The sequence below is a fragment of the Taurulus bubalis genome (assembly GCF_910589615.1).
Source record: "Taurulus bubalis genome assembly, chromosome: 16".
Lineage (NCBI taxonomy): Eukaryota > Metazoa > Chordata > Actinopteri > Perciformes > Cottidae > Taurulus > Taurulus bubalis.
In genome coordinates this window covers 15,914,914-15,931,873 of record NC_136604.1, presented here as the reverse complement: position 1 = coordinate 15,931,873, position 16,960 = coordinate 15,914,914, and positions in this window count along the sequence as shown.

Here is a 16,960-nt window from a genome sequence, read left to right as displayed (position 1 = left end):
TTGAAGGCATTGTGACTCGGTACTCATAGTCGTATGATGTGGCGGTTGCATTGTGCATTTCATTTGTTTTTGTTCTGAAATTGCACTAAATATTTCAGCAGAGTCGCTTCATTACGTTCCATTTAGTTTATGTTAAGGCCACTTTGAAGTGGTCTTCCCCTTCCGTTCATTCCTCCCCTGGCAACGTTTAGCACACTTATAACCATCACTTTATTGAGCTGCGTTGAGTTTTAAACAAACAAATGTGATTAACTGGAGCAATAAGACATGATGCCCCCCACTGACTAGAATGAACTGATTCTATTTGACTAAATTTAGACTGTAGATTTGGAGAAACATAATAGATAAGTATACGCTCACACAAATATGAGTGGGTTTTTGTTTGTCTCAAGAAATTCAGAAATGGTTTTAAAGGGCCAAATTCATACCTTTTCAATATTTTTCCCCTCCTCCAGTCTTCAATAAGCACTTTACATTCATTATAGTGCCTTGGTACACCCTCTTGATATGATGAACCTGCTGCTCTATTTTGGTGTTCAGGAGTTCCAAACATCATCATTTCTTTCTAGAATTGGAGGGATTATAATGTTTCGTATGTCAGATATATCTAATTTAATCTATTTTTTTCAGTTTTTCCTGTTGTTGTCATCCTCTCAAGCTCTACAACCCAGACACACATATGTACTTTGCATCTGTGTTTTTGAACTGAGCTTTTGAGGATCATTTCAGAAAAAGATCATACATTTCCTTCCTTTTTTGCTTTTCCAAAAAGAGCAATGTGCTTATTAGTACTGTGTATGCAAGGATTAAGGTCTTGGATTCTATGAGTGTGAGTGTTTTTGAGTCACCTTTTCAACCAATGTTGGCTGATAATTAATTGAAAGTTCACCAAATTAGAATTAGGCAAAATTACAAAATTAAGATGAATTGTTTCAATCGGTTCTTGATTATTCATTTAGTTTTTCTAGTTAGAAAACTTTTTAATGGGGAACAAAACATTCAAAAAATTCATACTTTTAATTTTGCAGTATTGGAATTTGCGCGCTACATATCTTTTTTTAACCCATCTGGGTTAGTCCAGAAAGTTTTCTTAAAGAGAGTGCAGTACAGTGATATGAAAATGAAGATCAGTGAGTTCTGGATGGAGCAGCGCTTTAAGAGTTTGAAGAGATATTTCTTGATCGCAGCCGGCTACTTCCTGGTTCTCTTTGCATACTTTAAGACAGAAACTCTGATCATACGAGGTTCATTTTCGTTATCAGCCAGACGCAGCTCTGAGTTCTCTCCTGCTCCTCTATAATGAAACACACCGCAGCGATGGTCTTTGAGTTCCCATCGGGTTCATGGAATTCTTTCACAGTCAGGAAATAGACCAAAAGCTTCCCATTTATTTCTGCAGATAGTGCTCTCACTTTGCAGTGCAGATCGCGATGTACATGCATTGGAAAACAAGCAATCCATCAGTCACGCTGTGTGCATCAACTATTATTTGTAATCTCCCATCTTCCATTGTCAACGCATATTGACGGCTACGACTAAGCCAAAAATACTGCTGTGTTTTTCAGGCCCATTCCATGCAATTTGCCTCCACTATTCAGCCCATTACAGTGTGTCGAGTGGACTCGAGCATGGGGGAGAGGGTAAGGAGAGGTTGTTTTTTTTTAAGTTTTGGAGCTTAGATGCATTTTATTCTATAAATGGAGAGTGAACCAGTAGTTTCGTGATTTAGGATCAGGTCACTGGAGTTATTACTGAAAAACTGCTGAATGTATTTCATTTCACTGACTGTATCATTTATACTTTGATCAATATCTGTATTCCCACAACTGCTCCTCTGTGTGCAGTGATGTGTCATCTTTGGGATAAAAAACAGAATGTCCAATTTATTTATATTTATTATATACAATTGAATATTTACAGAGAGCTGCTTTTTATTACCGGAGACTTTACATTCCTGTATTTTTGTTATGGCTACAAAGTTATTTCAAGGTCCCATGTTTTCTTTTTTTCTTTTGCCGAACATGCTTTCATACCAGCCCAATAGATCTCTCAACTAACCTTGAATTAAGACTAAAACCCACCAAATCATAGCGCTGAAGCAGAATCAACACGGCCCTTGAACGCCACAACAAAACAGTAAAAGACAACAGTTCAGTGTCAATGTCTTGCTGTACACCAAAAGGGTTTCTACCTGTGAAGAAATGGACAAACATGGACTGGAGCAGACTGTGTGCAACTATAGAAGGAAAGTGTCTCTCAGAAAAGAGAATATGTTAACGAATAAAAAACCTTTTTTTGTACAGAGATATATTTTTATGAAAATACATTTGTAATATAAAAAAGAAAAAACAGATTGACATATATGTAAATGTTTTTCTTTTTCATTATTGTAGTACAAATGCTAGTGGGGAGTATATGAAAAATCTCTATATATATAAATATATATATATAAATATATACAAAGAAAAATAGAAACAAGGCTTTTTGTATATGTAAAAAAGATTGTACATACAAGTTTACATACATACTGTACATATGTAAGACCCACCATGGCTTGTCTGCAATATATAAAATGTATTTTATCCGTCTGTATATGATGCTTTGCATTGTGTCTAAGCTTATTCTACTTTCTTGAACTTGAAACTTATTTTGAAGGTTTTGGAATAAAATATAAAACCTACTTTTCCATTGGTGTATTTATTGACTGCATGTGTTCATTGCCTAAAGTCCAGATTCAATTAGCTGATGATGCACGGTTAGCCTCTGGGAGCAATATTGATAAGCAATAGCATACACAGTATTTGGACTGTGAAACAATGTTTCTAATGTTGCTTATTTACACAACTGCAATGGATTTAAAGCATTCATTATGTGGTTGAAGTGTAGACTTTCTGCTTTATTTCAATGGATATAACACAAATATGGCATTAACTGTTTAGGAATTACAACCATTTTTACACAGTCACTCACATTTTCAGAGGTTCAGAAGTAATTGGACAAACCAACATAATAGTGACTATAATGATACATTTTAATACTTGGAGGAACAGCCTTGTAGTCAATGATTGCCTGACGTCTTCCACACATAGTCACCACCAAATGCTGAGTTTCCTCCCTTGAGATGCTTTGCCAGGCCTTTACTGCAGCCTCCTTCAGCTGCTGCGTGTTTGTGGGTCTTTCAGCCTTCAGTTTTATCTGAAGTAGACTAAAAGCATGCTCACTTGGGTTGAGATCATGTGACTGACTTGGCCATTGAAGAGTATTCCATTCCTTTGCATTGAGAAGCTCTTGGGCTGTTTTCACAGTATGTTTGGGGTAATTTTCATCTGTACTGAGAAGCGTCGTCCCATTAGTTTGGCTGAAAAGAAAGAATTCTGCTACGTAGTCTTCCGGTCCTTTTGGTGTTGGAGAGCTTTCTACTACATTCTTTATTTTTAGGAATGTACCAAACTGTTGATTTGGTCAATCCTAATGTTTCTGCTATCTGCCTGCCAGGTTTGTGTAGTTTGTCAGCCTTTTAATGGCCTCTTTGACTTGCATAAAACTTTTTTTGGTCCTCATGCTGAGAGTTCCCTGGAGCAGCTACCAAATGCAAATTTAACATTTTGAATCATCTCCAGACCTTTTCATCTGCCTAATGTGTCATGAAATAATGAGGGAACAGGCCACACCTGGCCATCAAACCATTTGTAAAACAATTGTCCAATTATTTTTGAGCCTCTGAAAATGTGGGGGACTGTGTAAAAATGGTTGTAATTCCTATATGATCAGTGCAATAGTTTTGTTATATCCATTGAATAAAAGCTGAAAGTCTGCACTTCAACCACATATTGACTGCACCATTTCAAATCTGTGTAAAGTTGTGTAAAGAGGAAAATAAGAAAAATTGTGTCAGTCACACAGCTATGGCCCTGACTGTATAGTGTTGACGGAGCAGTTACTCCTATAGGCCAAGGTATCTGCCTCCACTTGTTATGTTGGAGTGTATTATTCCTCCAGATGGTATACAATAATGACATCCTTTGTGTGCAGTATATATGCAAGTATAGCTTGTAAGTGTTTACAATTCACTTCAGATGTTCTCTCTGCATATTGACTGTTTTCTCGCACACTTACAGTGACATCCCAACCCCGCTCTTGGCTTTATTTATTATTTAGCCCTTGACAGTTCTCTGGCTAAAGAAAAGGAACTTCTTTTCCATTCAGATGTAAGCCTCTCTCATGAGAGGAACATCCTTGAGAGGCTTACATGTGAATGAGATACAGGTCTGTTTTTGTTTGCAATGTGACCCAAGTCTAAACACTTGTGTCGGAATTTATGTGGCTTTTACGACACTCCTGGGTCCAACTCTGCATCGACAAACACCTCCAGACAGAAGTAGCCACCATCTCTCCGCAAAAAGCCAAATTTAAAGACATGGCACTCCTCCTACTCATCTTTCAATGTTACCTGCTTGCAAATTTGGTAGCCTCCATATTTACATCTGTACCACAGCTCGCTGCATTTGAAGTAATAAACAGCCAAACAATCAAATTGGATCTAAGCATTAAATCGAAATTGAACACTAAAGCTCGGAGTAACGTAAGACAGACCTGGTGACATGGTTTACAGTGACACAGTTTCATCAGGAATGGACTGCAGTAGTTATTTCTAAATCAACAAGTAAGGTGTAGGTATGGGTGAGTCCTTTTGAAGCAATGTGCTAGTTTCAAACTAGGTATTTACAAAGTCGAGTTGCACCATACAAACATTTTTAGCGGGTAGACATAAGCAATGTGTAATCCAATTAAAAGCTATGCTATAAGCAAACATTATAATAGTGTAAACAGGAAGTCTCTGTAGCATTATGAGGTGTAGCCCAGTTATAGGTGGCTTAGCATATATTGAACTTAATGTATGCAGCTTTATTTTGTGAAAGATATTTTCTTTTTTTTTTTATCCCGATCAACTTGAATCAAAAAAGACATTCTGAAGTGTCAGGTTGAGTGTTTTGACTAGAACCCATTGGCCTGTATGACTGAAGACATTGTGTCATGTCACAAGTTTGAATGATAGATTTAATGATTGCTGAATTCCACTGTTTCAGGTCTGAGCATTGTGCATGCTGACTCTCTGTCATGGCTTGAAACCCTCAATAGAACAGAGCCATCATGCTATCAGTGAATAACATTAATAACGTCACTGTGCTGTTCATTGACATTAAAATGTCTGCTGTGAAATAACCCTTTTACCGTACTTGTTGTATTCTCTCTAAACGAGTCCTAGTTCACTTCGCTCCAGAACATAATTATTTGTTCAATAACTTAACATGTTAACATTTTAAAGTAGCCTACAGGAAACCTCTTATTGACACCACAAGCAAAGTGAAGGAAAAATGTATGACTGTTTTTAGGGTCAATGAAATAGCTTATATCTCTACCACTGCTGTGCACCCTGTTCACTCAGTGACCTGTGACCTGACCCTGTATGTGAAGCATGCACACAACATTACATTACATGCCGCGATAATTCAAAAATATTGATAAGTAATGGAAGTCTTAATAGGATATTACTCCACTGTCAGCTTTAATTGTAATGAGCTAATCTGGTTAAAGTGTTTACACAGCAGGTGCAGTAATCTCTTATTGCCTTCATCTTGGTATTGTCAAACTATCAATGGCCATGTTAACACAGTAAATGGAACAAAACGAAGGCATGAGCTTTGTTTTTTTTCTAGAAAAAGGATGAAACCGAAACAGTAGTAAAGGGTAAGGTCATTTATAAGCAAACTACACAGTTGCTTTTAGTGTGGAGATGTGTAAAGAGACCAGGCAGTGTTAGTGTCAATGTTTGAGCTTCTGAAAATGTTAAGTTTTCAAAACAGCAGGAGGGCGAAAATGAGATTTTTTAAGAACCCCAAATCTCAGCAGTTAACTCACTAAATAATGCATTGTTGATCTCGATATATAGCCATAAGACTGTTTGGGCTTCTCTGTGTTTCCTCACTTAATGTATTGTTTATTGTGACAGTACAGACATAAAAGCACGCCTCCAGAACTACACTTAGTTCTCATTTCCACTGCAGTAAAGTTGGTAATGGCAGCGGGAAATGCCTTCCAGCTCTTAGAAGTACTAATTGACTGTGGAGAAAATATACTAATCTCGTCTTTTATACAGAGGTTGGCGTCTTATGAAACAAAAGCTTTTTTTTTTCAAAACTTCAAAGGTTAGTTTTGCATGTCAGGGACATTTAACCACTTTTAAGTTAATGACGCAGGCAACCTGTGGTGGTACGTCTCTGTGGTTTCCGATAGAGCACTTCAAATCAAACAATTGTTTTAATGGCTGGCTCAAATAAGTGAGTGTGTGTGTGTGTGTGTGTGTGTGTGTGTGTGTGTGTGTGTGAGTGTGAGTGTGTTTCACCCAGGTATTGGCATGGTTAGAGCCTTTTCTTGATTGATTGAATCAACAGCCATACACGGGTCATTAGTCACTCCTGTTCTCCACCAGGTTTCCCATGGCGATTAATCAAACCTTGTCAAGTTGCCCTGACCTGCAAGAGTGTTCCCTCACAGCAGCCAGTTAGCCCTCCGTCCCCACCACTGGACTTTAAAAAATGTTCATGGCCTCAGTGTTTGTGTCTCAAGTCAATGTGGGGTATTAACTTAACGACTGGTCTACTTTATCACCGACTGACGATGCGGATCAAAAATGAATTTCATTTCCAGGCAGATAAATCATACATGCTGCCTTCTTATGAACCCATGCTGCTCTCTATGATTTCCTCCCCAAAAGATTAATATCTGATTCTGCTCAAATGCACTGTATAATGGTTTATCCTCATCTAAGGTCATTTGTAAGATCAAATGGAGCACTGTGGTGAGGATTCACTCTTCTGTTTCTGGGTTGGGGAATTAAAGTGCTTCTTAAGTTGCTTGTTGCTCCGGCTCACTGAGAATGATCGTGTGCATCATTGCGTCTGTGAATGTCGGTAATTTCTCTGATCAGTTTGCAGTTACTGTATCATTGCTCTCATGAGTCCATGTGATAGCGTGCTGATTTTGAGTCACATATATTATACCAGCTGGTATAACGTCAACATCAGTTTTACTGCTTTTCTCTCACCGTGCCACCCAAATGTCTCCCTCAGGCCTTTTTAATATCAATGACTGAAATTCTTATGAAAGAAGGAATGGGAGAGAAAAGCTTTTCAGAGGTGCCTTGAGACGCGCAGCAACAATTAGCTTTGTCACTTTTATCACAGACACATCACACTGACAGCTACACACTCTGCCATCTTGCCTGAAGATGCCAGCTTCTTCATATTTCCCAGGTGTTTGGCAGCAATGTTCCCTTTGTTGCTTTTTTTAATAAGAGGAGCTAATTTTGCCGTGCTGAAAAACAAGACTGTACAATTCATTGCAAAGATCATTTGCGACGAAGCAAGTCCCCATATCAATTTAGTACGTACTGTATATGAACTATCTTCTTGAATACCTCTCGGAGAGAGGCGGTGTGAGAGATGACGGTTTGAGCCATCGCACCTACAGCAAGCCGATGAGGTGTTTAAACCTAGGACGTTAGTGATAGACGGTAACAAAATGTGGGGTGGATATTGCCATTGCATGGTTTCTTCACCGGACAAGACTCACATGTCCCAGGAACGGGTGGATCAAAGAACAAGTTCTTAGCTCCATTATTTATATTTTGAATCATGTTTCATTGACGATTCCCTAATTTTTCACCCGATTTTGAGCCTTTTCTTAGGGCCCCACCACGATACCTGTTTTTCGTTTTATGAGAAGTTCTATGGGGTTAAATGAAAGAAGAATTCTTCAATTTGCCTTGTATTGTTGTATTTTTATATATTTTGATGAGAAGTATTTTTTTTATCAGGAATTTCATATCAGGTAAAATATACCCGATGTTAGTGATGGTGTTACTATTTGTAACGTTAGTGTTCTAGAGTTAAAGGAATAAATGTCAATGACTTCATTTGGTTCTTGTTACAACTGCACTGATAATCCCTCGACAGTACATATGTTATGGATATGTATGTGTGCCTGCACTAAATCCTTTCCCGTTTTTGTAATGAGTGTAATGCTGAATTGAGGAAATAATATGATAAATGTATCTTCGTAAAGTCTGTTTTCCTATTTTCACCCTTGTTTGTAATTACTTTCCCTGCAATTTGCTGATAGCAAGGTCAGAAGGGCCATCTCTTTTGGATTTGTCCACTCAATTTCCTGCTATCCCTTGTTTTACTGTGTCAAGCCGGGATGTTCGAGGAGACATCAAAGCAAGAGGTTTACCCTCGCAAATCCGCCCAGCGTGCTGGCCTGGGCCTTGGATAATATCAGGCAAAATCCACCCTCTGCTGTCCCATAAGACATTGGACCAAGGATGAAGGGATTGACTGATGAGAGGGAGTATATATTTGCTCGGTCAGTTGAATTTCTCAGCAGGGGGCAGCTGGCTTACTTACTGCAGTCAGCGCACCAAGGGAAGGCTAACTCAGTGTAATTATTAGAAGGAGCCATCAGAGTGCTCTGTCATCACTGGGATTTGCGTAGTTGTCATGAGACTATAACACTATAAAGGTACATTATAATCAACTCAAATTCAATTAGTTTAGTCAACTGTTCTGACTCTATTCTACACTGCTGTGATTTCAATCATCATCCAGCTGAAGCTGCAAACGTGTTGGTAAAAAAAATGCAGTAATCTCCTCAACCCTTCTTTGTTTCGAATAATGCAGTGGATTAATAAAGCAATGCAGCTGAGGAAAGAAAAGGCTGATAATGTGCTTGTGAGTCTTTGAAATACCTTCTCATTATATGGAATAATGAATGAGTGAAAAGAAAATCTGAGCTCCATGATAACGATCAACAGTGAATCTCCAATTACCACTATCCTTAGCCCATGACAATAGAACAATAACTAATAGGGAACTGTCAGGGCTCAGTGCCATGATGGCATAATAACAACCAAAGCTCATCAGGAGATGCACACATGTGGAAGCAGACTAAGAATCAACCCTTTATCTCTTCCTCTGTTTGTAATTCTCATTTTGTCTCTCCTGCTCTTTTTCAATTTATTTTCAGTCAACTTGAAGCAAGCGGGCTTTTTATGTTTAACTGTCAAATTGATTCATTAGCACATTTGTGTAATTATCAGGGTAATTAATGTTGAATGAGCGGATAAGGAAGCTATAAATGAGGCCACTGAGTGAGATGTTTTATATTTTGATTATTTCACACTGAACGTAGTATAATCCACTTAAACTACTTTTTCATGTAATTTACTATGCATGGAAAAAGAAAGCTTATTTGGAAAAATGTTGTTCTGACGCTTTAAAATCTTAACATTCAAGTTGAAGCCTTGTTCCAAGCGTTCAAATCTACTCAATGGGAGGAAGTAGAGCTGTTGGGTGACAGACGCTGATGCACACCAGTGTGCTAGCTGAATGCTACTCATTAGTCAGTGTGAAAATATCCTCTGTCATAAAAAATGTTTTCTCATTTCCTGGTTCATTCTTGCATTTTGGGTTTCTACTAGTTTTCTACTAGTAAAACATGTTTACATGTTTTGTTGATCAAAAATCCAATTGTTTTTCTCATAATGTCTTCTTGAATAAACCTATATAAACCCTTTGTCTGAAATGCTCTGTTTAAGAACCCATCTCCTTAAGAAGCTCATTCTGCTCTGATTGGCTTGTGGGGAAAATATACGGCACCTTTGCAAAGAAGTTCCCAAGCCATGGATAGAGATATTAATATAATATATTCTAATGAGCCTGCATGTTTGTGGTTTGGCACTGATAACCAAATGTATGTGCACAAGCACGGAAAAAGATTTGTTTTAAGTCTTTCTTTTCTGTTATGATATCAAAAAACAAAGTCGGAATAGTATGACAGTATAAAAGAGGTCGCTCGTAGTGGTAAAACTAGGAAGAAATATCTCCTTAGTCTGCAGTTCCTCGGCTCAGTTTCAGCTTTATTTTGTCTTTTTAACTTTACTGTTCTGGTTCACTCTCACCCCTCTTGTAGCGTCATCCTCAGCTTTTCAGTGGAAGAGCTCTTAAAGCCCACTGTGCGCTGTCTGCTCAGTTCAAAACAAGAGATAAACTGTTGGAGACTAGCTGGTGAGCATAGCGGTGCATTTAGCATCTAAAGTCTTGGATATTTCCTTTCGCAGCTGGACCAAAAACGGAGCTATAAGAGAGATACTTCAAATGAATGAGAATGTTACTCCATACCTGCTGGAGGTGTAAAGAACAAACTGTTTGCGAACAAGTTTGGGATTACAAATGAAAAGGTCATGAGACGCTAATATTGGGTTCACAACTTGTTTCTGCTGCCCCCAAGTGGCCACTTCAATTGAGTTTGATGACCTGGACAAAGGTGTTTTTGACTTCATGAATGAAACATATTTCCGACCTCTCCTTCTGATGAAAATCAGAATGATTGTCCAGCGAGTATGTTCTACTGCATTTCTTCCTTCATTAATACACACACACACACACACACACACACACACACACACACTAAAGAATACTGATTATACAATTATTATTCAATTAATGACTTTAATGATATTTCAGCTCTCGACCACTTGAAGGCCGTTGGGATAATACATGCTGACATCAATTTGGAAAATGTGATGTTGGTGAATCACGTCCGGGAGCCTTGGAGAGTCAACGTGATTGACTTTGGCCTGGCCTGTGACATGTCAGCTGCTCGCCTGGGCTCCGACATTCAGGTGAGTGACTGGTGTTTGATCTGTGAGTGGTGGAGTGGTGGCTGAAAAAGTTTCTATAATAAAGAAGACAAACTCACTCTGTGAGGGGTTTTACTGCAGTACTACCAGTGGCAGTCATGGTACTCACAAGTTAAGAGATGCCTGTCAACATAGTGGAAATTGTTGTCATGGTTAATGTGATCATGGTTGTTTTTCCTCTCTCGGGTCTCCCGAAGTTATTTTGGGGCTTCAGTTCACAGAAGCCACAGATGTGTGGTCTCTGAGCGGCATTCTTCTCTACCCCGGTGTGAGTGAGTATGATATGGGAAATAATAGGTGAAGTTTACTTTTACTTTGTTTGTTTCCTCTATTCTTGGTGCTAAAGGTTACGATGAGAAATATTCTTTTCATGGGAACGATTGCTCTGGTTTTCATGGAAATTCTTAGAGAAAACTCGCTGAAAGTCCTCGACCTGGTCTCCCAGTTGGACTTGCAGTTGTGTTTCTTTTCTTCATATGAGATACATAGTGGAGACTCCAGCCTCCAGATAAGCTGCTCACCCTCTGGAACAAGACTCTGGAAACTCGAGGTACCAGTTACATCATGTTCTCGATGCCACCAGGAGGTTTTTCGACCCATTCGGGTGCTGGAGTATCCGTTCACCAGCACGCACCACATGGTCAACAAGTCAATGCTGGGATTTCATTATTTTTAACAGATTATGAGCTATTGTTCTCACTGGTGAGTGCAGAATGATTTATCTCATCAATCTTATTATCTGAATGTGTTTGTGTAAATACTTGGTTGATGAAGTGTATTGATGCAATGATTTCTTGCATTGTTGGGTCCTGTTTTGAGGTTTTGTATCTCTGTCAGAATAAGACCCCAACCTCTGACAGTGACAGTCTCTGCAGAAACCGGCCTCTTGACGATGAAGATGAGACTATGAGCGAGACCTCTCATCTGTCTGGATTTCCATGGTAGGCTCTACATCAGTCACATCATTATCAATCAGTTTACAAAGAATATTTTAAGAGTTTAGAAACTGATGGATCAGTTTGATGTCTGGCTCAGACAAATCCGTCCACAATCAGCCAGACCTAAAAGTTGCATCAAGCCCAGGGGTGAAGAGAAAGGCTGGTGTTGATCATGATGATGATGACCTAAAGAGGTCCCGGAGAAGCCATGCAGGTCTATCCACCTCAAGCAGCAGCAGCCAGACCCAGAGTTGCGTCTCATCAAGGGAGAAAAAGGAAGATGGCTCATGGTAAAGACTCTGACTACCGCGAGAGGTCAGATCACGAGAGCAAGAGGGTCGGTTCAGTAGAGCAGATCCACCCATCTTCAGCAGCCGTGATTCAAAACACACTCTACGTGTTCGACCTGATCAGAGGAGCGTCCCCTCTGTTGATGAAGATGTGCTGCATAGAAAAAGAACCTCTAATCTCAGGTCGGGTAAAGAGAGGAAGAGTTCTGCAGTGTGTTAAGGGGGACAGAAAGAGGAGGAGGAGGAGAGGTGAGAAAATATTATGTACTGTAGCTTTGAAATGGCCAGAACATCTTTCGCTGTATCCATACAGGACCATGCACCTGCAGCGGCAGTCATGATTCAACCGACACTCTCCAAGTTTGACCTGAGTCCCCTCTGAGCACCACCACCAAAGCGAACATACTTCAAGCGGCACCCAGACTGAGAGTCGGGCTCGGTCAGGACTGAAAAAAAAGTCCGTCCGATGATGAAGATTTGCTGCAAAAACCTCTGATCTCAGATCAAATACAGAAAGGATTCTGCAATGTGTTCAGAAGAGAAGAGGTGAGTTGCCAGTTTTGAATTGAACATATACTATTTCTCTGCAGCACTTCCAAGACATGAGTGTGTCTAAAATCTGACTGTTGACTCTGACTTCCAGGACCTTACATCAGTGAGAGAAAGGACCAGCAAAGCCCTGTTCTTCCAGTTCGACTGAGGCCTGGTCACACTTGCAAGCTTTTACTGCCTCTTTTTATATATTAATAATATATTAAATATGTATTCAAAAATTCACTTGCCATTTTACCAATATACAGTATTTGGGTTTTGGGTGTAATGACTGTTATTATACGTAATATACGTGTCTGTTGCATGATTAGTATGTGTTAACATGACAGGGACATAGATCTGTGAGTGTTTCTTAATTTATTTGAGGTATTTAAGGAACAGCAAGGAAACTAAGGTTTTACAGTTTTCCATCACACATAATTTTGTCCGAAATATTTAAAAAAAGCTTTGCTTATGGCCAAAGAAAGGAAAACGAAAATACAAGATCAATAGGATCATCTTTATACACAGTGAACTGTGACACATTAAAGTTTAGCTAATGCTAATAATCATAGTAACTTACCGTTGAATTTTAAATCTCCTCTTACATGCGTCCAGTCATGAAATTCTAAATAATCTTGATTCAGTCACTCACAAATAGAAACTCCTCCTCAACATCATCATATTCACATCTCAGCACATGGCTGACAGCATCAAGGCACCACATGCTTATTTTTCTTTTCTCTGCATCATTTTGTAAATGTTATAAATGTTGTGATGTTGATCATATTTTTTGCAAACCATCAGGAAACTTTTAAATGGATTCAATGCTGTCACACAATGCCCCGCTGCAGCAGGTCTTGTTCTTTGTGACATTCCTGACACGGCGAGGGCCTGTTCATTCAGTCAGGTAATAAGCACTCTGACAGGGAGCCAACACACAAGCCGCTACGCCCCACTTCACTGCCGGATTGAAAAATGGCTCCGCAAACAAGAAGGTTTCTAAAGCCATGTTGCCATAGCGACAGTGTCACTCTACCCCCCTCCCAAATGTTAATAGCGGCGATCTCAAGTGGCTGATCTTAATCACAGTTTAGGAACATGTTTACATCAGGAGGATAAGCTAACTGGACTTTAGCTTCTCCCAGTTGTTACCGAAGCTATGTGGATTTGTTTTGATGGGACATGTACCCAGCACACGTCCTGCACACGTCTGATTATCAAGACTTGTTCCCGTCCCGGCCCTGCAACATGCAATACCCACTGCCCCGCTGGTGACAGCTGTGGCTGGGAGGCATTATGTTTTTGGGTTGTTCTTAAATTTCTTAAAACTTTTGCACAAATATCCACCTAGACTGAAAGAAAAACTAGACCTATTCAAAACCCTCGAACCCTAGGGGGTCTAGACCTCTTTTTCCCTGTGTTTGAGTCGTCATAGGAACCCCAAATTAATTCCAATACTTGTGTTTATTGTATTTGTTCGGTTCAAAAATAGAAAAATTACCCACTTTGTGCCAAGACGGTGTCTGATGCAGTCGACCTTTAGTATCAAAATGATCAGCTGTTTCCGCATGTGCCGTATTACGCGGTCTAAGCAAGCGGTGACGGACCGAATGAGACCGTAGGTGTCACGGTGTTGGATGGCTTCTTGTTTAATTTTGTAGTTTGTGTCTCTGGTGTCCTGTATCCCCGCACTTCCTGTTGTCTGCCTCCCGTGTGTCTCCTGATTGCTCATTCCCTTCACCTGCCCTCATGGTTTCCACCTGTGCGTCATTACCTTCACCCTCCCCTTGTATTTAAACCCTGTCTGTCTTCTGCCCCAGTGTCAGATCGTACTGTGTGTTAGTCGGTGTGTTCTCAGTTTGTTCCTGTGCCCTTTTTTGATGCTATGGTTTCCTGTGGTTTTGGAAGCCTGTTTTTGTTAAATAAATGTACTTTACATCGTCGTCGGCGTTCGGGTCCTAATTGCAACCACCCCTTGACAGTAGGATTTTGAATCGCCCGCGGAGAGAAAAAAAAGAAGCTCCGGCCGTGTTTGTAAATGTAGAGATTCTAATAGGGGTCTGATATGGGTTTTGCTTTATTAGACTCCCACGGGCCCGTATGGTTACATGGATGTGTCTTTGACTGAAATCCAACGTTGTAAGGGGTACTTATAAAGGTTTTAGTAAAACATTACAATCGCCACAGAAAGTTAGGGAGTTTACGTAAATAATTAAACGTAACGATTATTTTAATTTTTAAACCACAGGCCTCATCTCACAAGAGTTACGGTATTTTAGCAATTTAAATACATTTAATCAACTTTGTGGTTGCGGAGATATGCAAGGTGACGTTTTTAAAACCTTTTTTTTGCAAAAAAAAGTTAAAAAGTCATTGTGACTTCACAAAAGATGTTTTTGGCTTGAACATGAAGATGCAAATTATGACAATTTAAATAAAATGTCTATTAGGATAAAACAAGGACGTGATGCCATTTTGGACATACATGGGTGCAAACTGCAACATGGTAGTTGGATGCATACAATCTCGAGGCGGTAATTCTAGTTATTACTATCTTATTCTCATAATATTGAGCAGCACATCTCCACAATAAACATGCTTGTTAGTACACCTGATTGAAGCGGCTCTCATTAAGAAATTAAATTTATATTTTCATCCATTTTTGTGTGACCCGCATGTTCTTTGTTTTACCCAGAACTGTCACGCCGGAGCACTAATGAAAGAACCCAAATGCATGACCCGAGGCAGAGAGTAAAGTTCACAAGAATTCCTTTATTGATAAAGGTAATATTGCAACAGGATAGAGTCTCTGGAGAAGGACCGCCGAAGGTTCTCCCGATGTAACTGGGGAGGGACTGAGGCCGGTCGGCAAGGCTCTGACCCGCTGTGGTGAGAGCAGCTGTCTCACTCAGGGGAGAGTAGAATCGCCAACGTAAACAGTCCAGGGTCATTCACAGGAAGGCAGTCAAACTCGGCAGAGGTACAGGCAGGGATCGGGCTTACTCGGAAACGAAGGGACGTCGGAATCAGAACAGGATATCAGGCAGGAAAAACGCTGGTAAGTTGACTCACAGGTGAAGAAAAACGAACTGGCAACGAGACAAGTGAAGCACAGAGTATATATACACACTGGGAGGGGAGTTAACGAGACACAGGTGAAACACATCAGGGCAGGGAGAGGTAATCACATATGAGGAAGTAAAGACAGCAGACATGACACAGGAGGATGATTTCGAAGTAAAACAGGAAGTGACAAGACAACAAAATAAAAGCACTACCGTCTAGTGACGGTTGTGACAAGAACCGAGCCCAGAAATCAAATAACGACACAAATACCAGTAAATCACCTTCTCTTTGGGACCCGGGCCGATTCCGGACTCCTTTAACCAGAAAGTATCGTTGAATATGGAAACCAAAGGAAACAAATGGTTTGCAGCATTTTAATGCTAAGCTAAAAATGTATCTAATTTATTACTGCCTTTTTTTACTATTGTCTAGGTGACATAATACTTTGTCTTTTTCAGCATCACTCAAGCCCGCTGTAATTTCGTCATGTGTTAACAGTGAAAACAATATTTTGTTCCCATAATTCCAAACTCAAAGCATCCCGTTTATGTGCAGAATATCTGACAATTTGATGCCACCTGCTTTTGTTTTCCTCTCAATATTTGATCCTGTGACAATATCATGTCTGCTCAGTTTCAGTTCTCATGTTTTTCACACAATACCCGGCTTAGTGGAAAGGAGACAGCGTCCAGGGGAAGTAATCAGCTTTGTGTCAGGTCAATAACATGATCAGATGAGCCCATTGTTAACTCTTGATGACAATTGCTTAGCACTTGTACTCCCTCCCCGATTGGAGTTGGAAAGAAGATACATTATGAATAAGGCATCCATAAAACATGTACTTATATATGGAGATTAAGGGATATTTAAAACATTGCTAATTCAATTCAGCTGATCGAAGGTATTTTGCCAGAATCCCTCTAGCTAAAGCTTATTCCACTGCTTGTAATGAAAGAGGAGCAGCAGGGAGTGATAAAAAGGTAGCAAAAGGAATCAGTTTGCATGTACAAAAACACATTTGCCTTTGGTATTATAAAAGCTGCGTTATGAGAATGACCCTGTGCAGCACCTCATTGGCTTTCGGTATTATTTCTTCAACAAATCCTGGATGATATTGATTTGAATGGGTTTTTTTTTTTTTAGTGTCTCCACATTGCTGAAATAATCATGAAATGAGTAAATTGCATTAAATACTTGATAAATGGTTTCAGGCCGACAATATTGATTGTTTTTTCTTGCATATGTGCAGATATATCAAATATCTTATTCCTCACTATGAACTATATTCATTTAGTTCAATTCAATTGCTCTTCTGTGTATTCTCTATGTTCATCTCTGCATATTCTTTTATAGAACAATATTGTTATCCAGTA